The following is a 15,434-nucleotide window of genomic DNA, read 5'->3' as shown; positions in this document are numbered from 1 at the left end:
GTGGTGAAAGTAGAGCAGAATCTAAAAATAAGAAAAATCGCTTGCTTTGAATTATTCATAGCTGAGAGTCAAAGATTATTCTCTTTCAAATCAGTCCATCATGTAATTACATTAACAATGTGGCTAGTTGAGACATATATTTAACTATATTCTCTAAATCAAACGCTGGTAGGGAAAACAGTATTTTCTAGTTAGTCGGGAGACAGCCAGTGGCACTGTTCCCCAGTTGAATACTGGGCTGCCCGAGGACACTATTAAAGGAGCATCTGACCTGTACACCCACTGACAGCTCAATATAAACGTTCCTTTTTTTAATAGACCATCTTGCTGAAAAATATGTTGCCAAACCTTTTAAAAAAAGCCATTTCAGGAGAACTTAAATGGTCCCACCCATTACATTTTATGCTCCAGTCTGTTCACATAAACTTGATGCTCAGCCTTGGTTGCTGTTTTTATGATCCGACGTGGACACTCAGCACCGCACTTCATTCCTGAGGAGATGTGAGGCAGAAGGCGAAAAATCATTGAGTGCAGCCGGAAGATGGGGCCAAGCAATTGATAGACTGCATTACAGAAGCTTATATTTCACTTTATTCATTCAGTATCCACCCTCAAGTGTATAACCACCAAGCTGTAGCATAGCATTACTTTAAAAGAAAAGAGGAATGCCCAAGAGGAATAAAGCTGAATGGTTGAAGAGTTCCTCTTTGTCTCTTTACGCAAGACTGCCTGACTACAGATGAGCAATCATAAATATATATTAGAATTTGCTAATTACAAACTGCATAGTTTTAAGACAGCCAATTTGTATAAGTAAGTGGTATTTTTACCAAGAAAGGATGTTAAACTTTTCTGACTTCAAACAGTAAAAGACCAATTAAGAAAGACATGTGAGAAGCAGTTGGAATGCCTTCACTATAGAGAAATACAACAAACCTCAGAAAAAAAAGTGAACTTTGGAATGAATTTCCTTAGACCATTAAAAACATGCAACACAACTGAAATAAGTTCTAAAACTTCACTTTGCTTTCCATCCATCCATCCATCTAGCCATTCGTCCATCCATCCATCCATCCATGTTCCTTTTCATATGTGACTAGGTAGGCATTTCTTTTCATACGAGCAGCTGCCCACGCTTTGATGTCTGATTCCACTCATATGTCAGTGAGTGGAACCGTGCATTTAGGCTATAAATACCAAGTATGTTTAAAAAGATATGGGCAGTTCAATCAGTTTTTTTCTGTCAGTCATGGTAGTTGTGTGATGTCACAATAGTTCAAATATTTCCTATTTAGTTTGTTTTGTATTTATGGAATTGTATTTACATTTTTTCTCTAAGGTGTCCAAACATTTTTCAACCTAACAGATAAAGAAAATGATCATTTGAATGATATTCAAGAACAGCTCATACTCCCTCCATTTCCAACAGTGGGCCCTGAAACTCTTTCCTAACATGATCACCAACGCCTGTTTACACATATGACGCATAAAAAACTACATGTTACACATATAACATTATCGAGTTCCCAGAATCATGGAATGATCAGTTATCCCAAAATCAAAAACCTTCAAATGTCTGCTTGGTCATCTAAACTTACTAATTAAGGATAAAAGTCCATGGTCATACAGCTAACCATCAAATGAATTGTTTTCATTGATCTCACCATGAGTTTCTTTATGGACATCGGAGAACCTCAGAATGGGGCATGCATTATTGCTGCATTTAACAATATGGCCTTGATGGCAGATGGCCAAGGATGACACAGTTATTCTTTATGCACCTAAATAAGTCACAGATCATATAATTGCTCATATTACTCAACCAATGATTAAAGAGTTTAATGTCTTAAAACAGATGTGTTAATATCAACACAAATTGAGTCAAAACACAACACAATAATGTGGTAAATTGTATAATTAAAATAAGTGGAATTCTTGTAGAAAAATAAACATTTATTGTAAATTTTTACCAATATAATTGACAAAAAACATCACATAACATGTTAAGTGCATATTGTCAATTTGTTTAACCTTCAAAAATTAATACACATTTAAACTGTTTTTAGAGTCTAAACTTTTTTTGCTCTTAGTGCAAAATCTTTTTCACTTTTTTCCCCCCAAATAAAACTGACTGATCTATTGCAGGTCACAAAAAACATTTTAAGCATGAACTACAAAACCCAGTTAAATGGGCAAACAATCAAATTTCTATCAAGTATTGTTACGTCACAGTAAAAGCTTTTCAAAGCTGCTGTTTAGAACCTCTTAAACAATTTTGTACCTGGAATTCAAGTATAATCTGTTTCCCTGGAAACATGACAACAGGCTTAATGGTCTGACATCAGCAAGGTCATTCATGCCAACAACTTCATAGACATCAGTCCTAGACACCACATAAACATAGTAATGGTCATCAAAATATTCATCTGACAAATATCAACACCATCCTCTCACGATTTAGAAGGATGTTAACTATTTACCTCTTAAATCATAGTTAAGAGGGACAACAGTCCCAGTTTTGTAGGTCTGACCAAACACTCTAATGGCATTTGCAACATGGATAGTGCTTAATATGCCAATATCTTCATTCTCTGATTACAGCTTTTTAATGAGCAACTGGCTGTGTTCTAAAGAACCTACCATTTGAAACTAAGGTTTCTTTACCAAGTGAATTGCCAAGTTTCCAGCTGTACATGCTCTGTATTTGACTCTTGTCTAAAATGTGTCTGAAATCAACACTTGTGTCATTTGACAATTCTTTCTGGTAGTGTCTGTCTTATGTCCCAGGAATACTTCTTTTGGTTTCACAGGAGACATTTTATCAGATAAATATTTGCTCATCTTATAAAGAGTGTCAACATCATGAAACAAATTCCTTCAACGTTCTTGCATTTTTGGCTACAAATAATTTGAAAAGGCATGAAAGACTGAGATGTCGGATAAGCTTCTGCAATTAAATGCGTGACCTTTGGACATACATACATGGTTTACCTATGACATTGCATTGAGCTTGGAGATGAGACAGAAAGCAGTTGGACGGGGTAGGCAAGGTTGCACACCCAATACATCTTGAACAGCTTGTCAAGAGAGCAGGTCAGGCCTTCGTCTCCAAGTGGAATGGCAATCTTGTCAGTTTTTGCCACAATGACATACTGATGTGTTCCTCCACTTGGAGGTCCCAAGCACAGAATGTAAGGTTGTTGGGTCCTCACAGATGAATCAGGATTGTCAAACAAATATGAGATGCTTGTTCCAGACTAGGGGTGGGCAATATGGACCAAAGAAATATCTCGATAATTTATTTTACATTTTCCGATAACGATAATCTGACGATATCCTTTTTCTTTCTTTCTTTTTTTTAACAATAATTACTATCACACCCTACTTGCCTACCAGGACATCTATGGATAAACACGGTGTTTCAGAACAATAGCTCTTGTTTATTTTTCAAGTGCTTCATACATCTTCTGCAAAACATGCACACAAACATATTATGGCATTCTGCAAAACATTGCCCAACAATGGCCATATTTGACAATGACTAACTTCAAGTTATGTCCCGGCTGTACTTAAATCACAGGGGAATATACCAAATAAGGTTTTCTCAATATTATCTTAAGCTTTTGTACAAACATAAATAAATAAATATAAACAAATATCATTAAATTAAGATGACATCAAAATATAAAGCAAATTAAATACTTTAAATCAAATAAACAGTACCATGTATTGTCAATGGCACACAAATTTGGCTAGAATTCTGGAGAAAGCCACGGCATCAGGCTTGAGTGAATCCCTGTGGCAGGTTACAACATTTCCACCTGTGCTGAAAGCCCTCTCTGACGGGTTACTTGAGGCGGGTATGCACAGATATTTTCTGGCCAGTTTCGCCAACCCGGGGAAATTCACCTCTTGTGATTCCCACCACTCAAGAGGATTGACATCACTGTCCACCTCAGGAATCATGAGGTAGCTCTTGAGCTCATTTTCAATGGCAGTGGCTAGTGACTCCCCTTCTCTTATGTGTTGTTTTTTTAAGTAACATCCAAACAATTTTTTGTCCTTTTTGGGTGGCTCCCTGGTGTCATCACCCCTTGCTACATCCTCTGCTGTGGTGTCCTGAGCTGTTGAGGTTGAGGGGCCTGGGGAAACGTGGTCTTCCTCTGTTTCCATGGCTAGCAGCTCAGTGGTTATTTTTGATTAAACTGCTTCAACCTGGTCATCATCATTGTAACGGTTTTTGTAGCGGGGGTCGAGTGTAGATGCCAAACTTAAGAGGTCAATGTCATCTTTGTATTTTGTGTCCAGGGATCCCAGAATGGTTTCTTTGATTGTTTTGGTCAGGTCTGTGTCCTCAGGCTTAACTGCCAGGACCTCGGTGTTGAACAATGACAGGACAGGTTTGAGGCAGGACACCGTGACAACTTTCTCACCTGAAAGTGCATCGGTAAACTCTAACAGAGGACCAAGGGCTTTGCTTACTGATTCCAGCACCTCAAGATCCTGCCAGGTTGGATTGAGATGACGGCGCTTTTTGTCTGCACCCAGCACATGACGTATGGCCTTCTCTTGTTCAACAAATCGCTCAATCATGTGCTGTCTGGAGCCCCATCTTGTGGGTGATTCAGTGATTTCTTCATTTTCCAGCTGTTGGAGAAAGCTGCTACCACCTTCTTACAAACTCCAATGGCACGGTCCACTCTTGGATCACGCATGCTCCTCTCTGGAAAAAACAAAATGCATATAAAACACGCTCCATAGGCTAACAACAGCCACTCCTACATATATATATATACATATATATATATATGTGAATATATGTGTGTATATATGTATATATATATATATGTGAATATATGTGTGTATATATGTATATATATATGTGAATATATGTGTATATATATATATATATGTGAATATATGTGTGTATATATATATATATATATATATATATATATATATATATATATGCAAACACATACAGGGGTTGGACAATTAAATTTAAACACCTGGTTTTAGACCACAATTTATTAGTATGGTGTAGGGCCTCCTTTTGCAGCCAATACAGCGTCAATTTGTATTGGGAATGACATATATAAGTCATGGACAGTGGTCAGAGGGATTTTAAGCCATTCTTCTTGCAGGATAGTGGCCAGGTCACTACGTGATACTGGTGGAGGAAAACGTTTCCTGACTCGCTCCTCCAAAACACCCCAAAGTGGCTCAATAATATTTAGATCTGGTGACTGTGCAGGCCATGGGAGATGTTGAACTTCACTTTCATGTTCATCAAACCAATCTTTCACCAGTCTTGCTGTGTGTATTGGTGCAATGTCATCCTGATACACGGCACCACATTCAGGATACAATGTTTGAACCATTGGATGCACATGGTCCTCAAGAATGGTTCGGTAGTCCTTGGCAGTGACGTGCCCATCTAGCACAAGTATTGGGCTAAGGGAATGCCAGGATATGGCAGCCCAAACCATCACTGATCCACCCCCATGCTTCACTCTGTGTATGCAACAGTCTGGGTGGTACGCTTCTTTGGGGCTTCTCCACACCGTAACTCTACCAGATGTGGGGAAAACAGTAAAGGTGGACTCATCAGAGAACAATACATGTTTCACATTGTCCACAGCCCAAGATTTGCGCTCCTTGCACCATTGAAACCGACGTTTGGCATTGGCATGAGTGACCAAAGGTTTGGCTATAGCAGCCCGGCCGTGTATATTGACCCTGTGGAGCTCCCAAAAGACAATTCTGGTGGAAACAGGAGAGTTGAGGTGCACATTTAATTCTGCCGTGATTTGGGCAGCCGTGGTTTTGTGTTTTTTGGATACAATCCGGGTTACCCGAACATCCCTTTCAGACAGCTTCCTCTTGCGTCCACAGTTAATCCTGTTGGATGTGGTTCGTCCTTCTTGGTGGTATGCTGACATTACCCTGGATACCGTGGCTCTTGATACATCACAAAGACTTGCTGACTTGGTCACAGATGCACCAGCAAAACGTGCAGCAACAGGTGTTTAATTTTCATTGTCCAACCCCTGTATATACATATATATCATATGAATGATAGAAATGGTGTGTTTGTTGTTCAAAAAGAACTATGAAGGTAACTTACCGATTGCAATATGAAGCCGGTGCCCAAAGCATGGCAGCCTGGTCCAGCTGTTGATCCGGATTGCACTGAGAACGTTTGCACCACTGTCGGTTGTCATGCATGCCATGCGTTCTTCCTTCAGTTACCATGCAGCGAGGGTATCTTTCAAACCAAGTGCAATGGTGTCACCTGTGTGGTCCTGCGGAAAGTAGGACGTCTGCAAGCAGAAGCTCTTCAGTAACCAGGATTCATCAATAAAGTGTACAGTCAAAGACAGATAGGGCTCGGAGGTCCTGCTCGACCACAAATCGGTGGTTGTAGAAAAGTGCGACACATTTTGCAGTTTCTCTGTAAGTGTTTTGCGAGTTGATTTGTATAAGTTTGGTAGAGCAGTTTGGCCAAAATATTTCCGACTTGGCACTTTGTATCTGGGATCAAGGACACGAACAAGTTCTCTGAAGCCTTCCCTCTCCACCAGTTGAATCGCCATCATTTCCTTGGCTATGAAATTAGTAATGGCATTCATTATGTCTTGCCAACGTTTATTTGCTTTCTCGTATGGTACGTGTTTGCTGAATGACTCGGCGAGGGTTTGCTGACTGTGTTGTGCTGGATTACTTGTCTTTTCTTTGGCCGTAGTAGTGCTCATAGAGTTGCAAAGTTTTACGTAGTCCTCCTACTCTTTTGTATGGTTTGTGCGCAAGTGGTGGAACAGATTTGTTGTTGAACTGCTCTTCACAGTGACTGATTTTCGGCATATCTTGCATATAACACTATTTTGACCGACGTCAGTCTTATCAAAACCGAACCATTTCCAGGCTAGGGACGTGGACCCACGTCTTGCAATTAATTCATCTGCTGAGACAGAATATTGCTGCATATTTCCTCCATGTGAGAAGATTGTTCTCTTTTGGTTACTGTGAGTCACGAGACTGAATTCTGTTTGCTAATTGGCCTAGTTGGCGCTGACTCGAGTCACAAGACTGAACCCTGTCCGCTGATTGGCTTCTGAGGCACGCGTTCTTTGAATGATAATTTTCATGCACCTCTCCTTTACCGTGTATGCACCCTCCATTTGTTGTCTTTTCGAGACCGTATGAATACTCGATAACATAAAACTGCACATCGTCAAAAGCAACGTTTACGATACTGTCGTCGGCAATATATATTGCCCACATCTATTCCAGGCTGTAACACACAACAAGAAAACATTACCATAAAATTGAAAAGAGCTTTACAAATATTCAAAAATAACAATAATAAACAAAAAACATACAGGTGCGAAGTCCACAAGGAAGAAAATGGCTGATTTCACACTGCAGCGACTCCAACCTCTCCCTTGTCCCGATGCAGTTGGTGGAAGAAGATGTGTAAGTCCCTGAAGTGCTTTGAAGCAGATCATATCTACATAGAAATATTAGATGAAAAAGTAGATGCCTTTATAATACAAAAGGGAGCATTTTCACAGTAAATTAACTAACTTTAACTGACTTTTAAAAACTTCAAATGCATGTTTAAAATATATCTCTGAGTATAACTGGACATACCATCATTGGTGTTTCCAGAGAAGGAAATGTTGACAGATCCTCAGACATCTCGCTGGAGGCGATCTTCATTAGCTTGGGGATGATGTTCGTCTCCCATTTGCGAAGACAATTGTCAGCCTTTCCTTCAAAGAGTTTTCCAAAGTCTGCATCAAACTACAATATGAAGAGAGAGAGATTAATTTTTTAATGGGCTTCATTTCAATCTAAATTCCTCTTTTAAACTGAAGTGATCAATAAGGTATAACTACTTGCAAGCCACATTATTGCTTCAAATGGCGCTGGACTGACAAATGTTTTAGAACAAATTTGGCATCACATCAAGAATTGACTTACCAGACATGGCATCTCAATGAACAGTGGATATTGTTGAAATATCTCAGTCAGGGTTGGAGACTGTGTTGTAATCCATGTTCTCCTTTAAATCTGGATCATAGAAGTGTTCCCTGGCACAAGTGATAAATTCAACATCAGTAAAATAAAAATAAAGAAAAAGTCCAATATTGTTTATTACACTTTAAGTGTGTTGTATGCCAAAAAGATAAAAACACTGCACTAAAGTCACTGGTTGATTGAAAAACATAATCCAAAAATGACTCCTCTGATTTTTACTTACATATCCTTCACTGTGGTCCTGGATTTTGACGCATAGTTTAGGGAAGATGGAGACAATATTTTTGGCAAGTCACAACTAGTCATCACTGGATGGGTAACTGCAAATAAATATTTTTTTTTTTATATCTGACAAACTCATGAGGCAGTTACAAAAACACTAGCCCTTTATACCAGCTTAAACATCTGACCAAAAACAGCGGACGTTTATAAGAGAAAGCCAATTTGTTGGAATTATTCATGTTGGTTCATATACAGTATTTCAATCCACCATGTCATTAAAATATTTGTGTCCCAGTGCTAGAGTAGGTGTGGCTCATGACTACTCGAGTCATAACTATTTCACTGATTTAAATTTTTTAAGGCACAACTATAGCTTGGGAATATGATCAAATTCAATCTAATTGGTGGGGGTTTGCACCACATATGCATTCTATAGGTCAAAGGTGGCCAACCAGTTTAGCATTAAGAGCCAGAATAAAAGATCCGCACAACAAAACACAAATTTTTAAGAACGTTGGTTGCGTACTGTAACCCCAGATTCTATGAGTATAGGCGCAGCCCTTTAAGGCTATCGCTAGTGGGTTTATCCCTTCGCGCGCAGCACTGAAAACTTTAGTCCACGCCCACCTGCTGTGTGGGCCCCACCCCGGTATATATAAATTACGGTGAGACCGGACAAACGGCTCCCAAATAGCTTTTTTCTTCAGCTATTCAGGAACCAGTGAGGCCCAGAGCTTAAAGGGCTGCGCCTATGCTCATAGAATCTGGGGTTACAGTACGTAACCAACGTTCTATTTCGTATAGGCTTCGCCCTTTAAGGCTATCGCTAGGTGGTTAAAGGCGAAGCAGGATGTAGTCTATGCCTCACTGGGTCCATCCAGACCACAACTGAAACATCTGCTCGCATAATGACACCAAACTCAGCCTTCTGAATGCGTAAGTACGCGCTCCAAGCATCTTGCGCATCACAATGAACAGAGAAGAATATCTCTGGTCAGTGAAAAGGCTGAGATAACAGACCTGCAGCTGTGAATAGGAAAACCGAAGGTTACGAACTGTAACAGTGTAATGATGAGCAGAGAAGGTCAAAAAACCTCCAGGAGGGACATGGAGACAGATCAGCAGCTGGATCATGCGTAATGATGCAGCATAACAACCTAGTGTGCCACAGACAACACAACAGAGGAGAATAACCTCTGATCACACGGAGGCTTAATGAATACAGCCGCAGTGACAATAACATCATAAGTCACGAACCGTGGCTGATAATAATATTATGGCACCCTGCGTCTGCATGCAGGAAGGGTGACTCAGTAACGAAATAATAATCATTCTGTCAAAACCCTGAGAATATAATGAGTCATGGAGAAAACTGACACATCTTGCAGGTAAAAACGAATAAATGAGCATGGAGATGACCATGAGGCTGCTGTGCAGATGTCCTCCACTGTCATTCCTCCATGCAGAGCTTTGGAGGATGAAATCCCCCTGATTGAATGAGCCCTGAGATTCTCTGGAGGGTCCAATCCAGAGGAAGTGTAAGCCTGTGAAATAGCCTCACACAGCCAGTGTGAGAGGCGCTGGACAGATAGAGGACGTCCTGCAGAGTTTTCTCTGTAATTCACGAACAGACGCCGGGAGCGGCGCAGTGCAGCCGTGCGTGCCACGTAACATGAAAGCTCGCGCACGGGACAGAGGAGATGAGAGGTGGCCTCCTCTTCGGAGTTATGAGGAGGAGGATAAAAGCCATCCAGAGTTATCACTCTCGATCTGAACGAACTCGTGATGCTTTTAGGTGTAAAAGCAGGGTTAGGACGCAGCACAGCTGAGCTGCCGTTGGCTTGTATTCTGAGACATGAAGGAGCGACAGAGAGCGCAGATAAATCGCTCATTCTCTTCGCAGATGTCAGAGCTAACAGCAAGGCTGTTTTAAAAGACAGAATTTTAAGTGGAGCCTGATCTAAGGGCTCAAATGGGGCTTTAATCAGTGCGCGCAGGACCAGCGCTAAATCCCACTGAGGGACTAGAGGGCGTGACATGGGTCTGTGTCTACGTACACCCCGCAGAAAATGCTTCATCAGCGGGTGGTTAAAGACCGTTCTGTCACCAAAACCCTCACGACAGGAAGAAATAGCTGCAGCATAAGTTTTAATGGTGCTGAAAGCTAAATTCCTGTTCATCAGCTGCTGGAGGAATGACAGTTCGCAACCTAATGGACATGAAAAGGGCTCCACGCCTTTCTCTGCGCACCAGCGCTGAAAAGCTGCCCACTTTGATGCGTATGACGCTGTGGTAGAGGCGGCTCGTGCGCCCTGAATCGTGCGCACCACATCGTGCGGGAGACCCAGCCTTTCTAAGCGCTCCCGTTCAGCGGCCAGACCCAGAGACGTTGACCTAACTCTGGACGCTCCTGATCGCCCCTCCCGCCTGGAGGAGTGCATCCTCTGTCCACAGCAGTTGCCACGGGCGACCTGACACCAGCTGCTGCAGGCTCGGAAACCATGGCGCGCTTTTGCGCTCGGGGGCTATGAGAATCACTGAGAGCTGTTCCTCTCGGATTTGGTCCAGGAGCCGCGGGATCAGCGGAACTGGTGGAAAAGCATAAAGGAGCATTTTCGGCCACGGGCTGTGAGCAAAGGCATCCACTCCTAATGGTGGATCCTCCCGTGGGCTCAGTGAGAACCACAACTGGCATTGTGCGTTCTCCCGTTTGGCCAAAAGATCCAGTGCTGCTTTCCCAAATCTGCTCCAGATCTGAACAATCAGCTTGGGGTGGAGACTCCAGTCCCCGGGACGAGGACCACCTCTGGACACGATGTCCGCTCCTCTGTTCAAGACGCCGGGGATGTACACTGCTCTGATGGAGAGCAGGTTCATGCGCGCCCAGCACAGCAGCCACCTGGGAATGTTTAGCAGCTGAGCCGAGCGCACACCTCCCTGGCGATTTATGTACGCTGCTGCCACTCTGTTGTCCGTGTGGATCAGAACATGCTGATCCCGCAGCAGAGGAGCAAAATGCTGTGTCACCTTCCACACTCTGAGAAGCTCCAGCACGTTTATGTGGAGAGACATGTGGTCTGGCCACTGTGCTCCCACCGCCTGAGACTGACACGTTCCTCCCCATCCCGACAGGGATGCATCTGTGAACACAGACGTGTGACGCCGGTCTGCTGAGGGGACCTCCCTCTGACAGGATGAGGGGATTTCCCCAGTGGGCCAGGTCGGGTCCCACTGAAGGAGGGACTGAGATCATCCGCCTCTTCTGACGCACAGGATCTATGCGCAGGCGGATGAACCATCTCTGAAGACGTCTCACATAAAGCAGACCCAGCGGAACAACCACGTGAGCCGCTGACATCATTCCCAGTAATCGCATAAGTGACAGAGCTGTACTATGCTGTGAGGTTTGACACGGAGGAGAAGCGCCGACAGCGCGTCTGTTCTCGGCTGAGAGAGCCGGGCTCTCATTGTGGCTGAATTTAGCTCCACCCCCAGATAAACGATCATCCGGGATGGGAAAACAGAACTTTTTTGCCAGTTTATTGAAAACCGCCGGAACGGTCAGATGTGCGGCCAGCTTCTTTGTCTCTACCGCCGCTTCCTCTCTGGATCGAGACAGCAAAAGCAGGTCGTCCAGATAAGAGGATTCTCATGCCTGCCGAGCGCAGCGACTGCAACGCCGTCTCCACACATTTGGAGAACGTGCTTGGGGCAAGAGAGTAACCAAACGGCAGGCGGTTGTATTGATATGAGATCCCCTGATAAGCGAAACGCAGATATTTGCGGTGTTTCGGGATGATGGGGATGTGAAAATAAGCATCATTTAGATCTATGGAGGTGAACCGGTCGTTCTGGTGAACGTTCTCTATCACCTGTCTGACTGTCAGCATGTGGAAACGTCTCTCCATGATTGCTTTGTTGAACAGAGACAGATCGAGAATCGGTCTCATTCCTCCAGTTTTCTTGGGAACCAGAAAATACCGGGAATAAAACCTTGTGTTTTCCTCTCTGCGAGGAACCCTGGAAATGACGTTTTTTATCAGGAGTTCCTGCAGTTCTGACATGAGAATGGAGCTCTGCTCCGGGGAGGACAGGACTGTCTCCAAAATCCCTCTGAACGGTGGGGGTGTGACAGGAACTGCAGCGTGTAACCTCTGCTGATCAGTCTGTCCATCCATCTGTCCAGGGAACATACGCGCCGCCACTGTGAGTGATGCTCTGAGAGCGGGCACGCATTTATCTGTGGTGCCATGGTGCTCATGGATACGAGACAGGCTAGAGTCCCTACTGCCGTTACGCGACTCAGATTCTGATCGGAGGTAGGGGGCTCGGATCAAAAGGGCTGTAAACCAGCCTCACCAGGGGGGTATTCACCCAGGCCCGCAGCTTGGTGTTGAGCGGGGGCATCACTGGTGCGCCTCTTTGTGGGGAGCTGCTGTTGTGCATCCTCTGTGATCTCACCCGCTGACAGCTGGGGAGGACAAGAGGGAGAAGGCAGCGAGCGTGGCTCTACCGGAGCAGCATAGGATGCTCTCGTGGAGTCTTGCTTGAAAACTGTGAGATCGTGGGGCCTCTTAAACGGCTGTTTAAAAGGGGCCATCTCATTTGGAGTGGAGGATGTGTGTGAGGAAAGCGCAGCGAAATCGTACGATCTGGCTGAGCCAGAATAAACCGGAAATTTGCTCTTAGAGAAATGTATGTGTTTTACACACATCCCCCCCCACCAGTCATTTTTTAAATCTCCGCCGTGGCACCTGCGGAGGGTTGGACCAGGCGCACGCCACTTGCCGAACTCTGCGCTGCTGCTGCGGCTGAGTAGACGGAGCAGTGGGCGGAGGAACTCGGGGAGCTGCGGCAGCGGCCGTGGAGCGTCTCTGCTGATGCCGCTGATCACGGCGATCCCCCCAACTGGTGGTATGGGACGAACGGAAGCCAGAGCGATTAAGAGACCCATGGCTCCTGACCCGTTCAAGTTCCTCTTGAGAGGTCTGCATCTGGCCGAGCACAGACTGGAAATGAGGACCGAACAGCCCATCCGGACTGATCGGTCCCTCCAGTAAAATCCTCAGGGATGGAGGAGGAGAGCCGAAGCCACATCTGTCGCTGTAGCAGGGTCTGCCAAGCAGCAATGCGGGAGGAGCACACAGCCAACGCTGCACAGAGGTTAAGATGGTGTCTGCGAAATTGAAGAATTCCTCTTCCGGAGGCAGCTCCATCTCCCGAGCCTTCTTGGAGATGGCGTAGGCCAGGAAGGCGGTGTTGTTCATCGCTGCAGCGACCTGAACAGCACATTGGTGGGAGGGATCTGTTTGCCTGGCCGTGATCTGATCACTGGAGGAGGGGGGCACAGGCCGTCGTCCGACATGCCGGCCGACCTAACCCCAAAAACTGCCGACAGACTGGGCTTCAGAGGGCCAAACTGGATCTCGGCAAGTTAGATGAGCTGGAGCGAATTTCCCCGCCAGGTCATCAGTCGGGAGCAGGGCTAAAGGCGCGGGAACAGGGACACCTTTAGTCTCAGCTACTTTAACAATGATGTCCGGCAGCACGCTAACAAGTGCGCCCATCGACGGAAAGGGGGTGGTCGCCGACATCGGGAGGCCCTGAGCCTGGACTGGTTTGGCATCTGCCTCCGCGTCCTTCGTCCGGAGGAAGGGAGTGGAGATATCAGTCACTGTTTCCGGGACGGAATCGTCCAATTCCCACCCAACACCGAAGATGTCCAATGCCTCCTCGATGGAGCATTGGTCCGCCACGGGGAATTCCCCTTCTAGCGGGGAGAAAATGGCTAGCCGCCGCTGCTTCTCTTCCAGAGGAAGACGCCTGCAGGAAGGGCAGGTGGACTGCAGGGTCAAGGCCAAGGTAGCATGATCAGGACCGAGGCAGCCCTCGCAGATGACATGTGGTCATAGCTCATGATGTAGCCGGTATTACAAGCCGGGCAAAGGCGGATAGTGCCGACGCTAGCCATTGCTCTTCTTCCAGAAATCAGTGCTCTTAAGTCGCTGAAGAAAAAATGGGAGCCGTTTGTCTGGTCTCACCGTAATTTATACAGACCGGGGTGGGGCCCAAACAGCAGGTGGGCATGGACTAAAGTTTTCAGTGCTGCGCGCAAAGGTATAAACCCATTAGCAATAGCCTTAAAGGGCTGCGCCTATACGAAATAGAACTCAGAAGTTTCATCATAAGCCTAGACAGCTTTTAGCATTTTCATATCAGATTTTCTTAATTCTTAACTGACCACTTGGTTTATTTCATTATCTGGAGGACTGTGTGTGTGGATATAATTAAAATAAAATAAGTAATATGCACAACAACCACAGAGCAAGATCAGTGAAATTGCTGGGAGCTGCACAGGACAGAGGGAGAGCCGAATGCAGCTCTTCTTTCCTGCTCCTGCTATAGCAGTGGTGAATGCTACATGTAAAATTTTCGCTAATGTTATCATAAAGCCTTTTTAATAATCACGGGTAAAAAAAATAGCTGCCAGGTTCACTAGCTCCCTCTGCAATGTAATAAGATCACATTTTGTTTATTTCAACACTACTTAATTAGGAATGTACAGGTGACAAGCAAGTCTTTAAATACATTTCTAGTCAAAGAATTTCAGTGTAAGCAAAGCTAACCGTCACTGACCGATGTCAGGCAGTAAGAGTCACGACAGACTAACTAAGTAACTAAACAACACAAATCAATCTTATTAAAGAATTCTACTCATGTTTTATTAACAGTTTATCAAATAAAAAATTATTTTACCTTTCATTTCCCGCTGGACGGATGTCCTGCAGTGGCGTTACTGGCGTTTGCTTCAGTTGACTTTTCTTTTTTATATTGTGGAAAGTTCCAGAACTGAAGATGTCCAAGAAGTGATGTGATTGGTCGATGGTTTAACACATATTGTGTGTCTCCAGTTGTTTAACTAGAACAACACATGATGTATAGAAAACAACACAAGATGTGTTTGCTTGATGATAACACATTTGTTTTAAGAGTGTGTGGCTGCACAACCTCTAGATAATGACTTTAATGGGTGAAGGAATCTAGAGAAGGTGTACATTTCAACAAGACAATAACATGTGCAATATGAGCAAAAACAAGAAAAATATCCCAAAGTAGATTCAGGAACAAAGTTTCAGACTGTATGGACCAAAAGAAAACAATACATGTGT

General features: G+C 44.3%; 1 protein-coding gene across 3 annotated transcripts in view; it reads right to left on the bottom strand.

The window, feature by feature from the left end:
* The window catches only part of tafa3a (TAFA chemokine like family member 3a), a 129,516-nt gene that overhangs the window by 32,182 nt on the left and 81,900 nt on the right, over positions 1-15,434 (bottom strand). The window lies entirely within an intron of this gene.

This window comes from Girardinichthys multiradiatus, chromosome 20 (genome assembly GCF_021462225.1).
Source record: "Girardinichthys multiradiatus isolate DD_20200921_A chromosome 20, DD_fGirMul_XY1, whole genome shotgun sequence".
NCBI classification, from domain to species: Eukaryota; Metazoa; Chordata; class Actinopteri; order Cyprinodontiformes; family Goodeidae; genus Girardinichthys; species Girardinichthys multiradiatus.
Note: the sequence above shows the minus strand (reverse complement) of the source record. Positions and strands in the feature narration are given on the sequence as shown.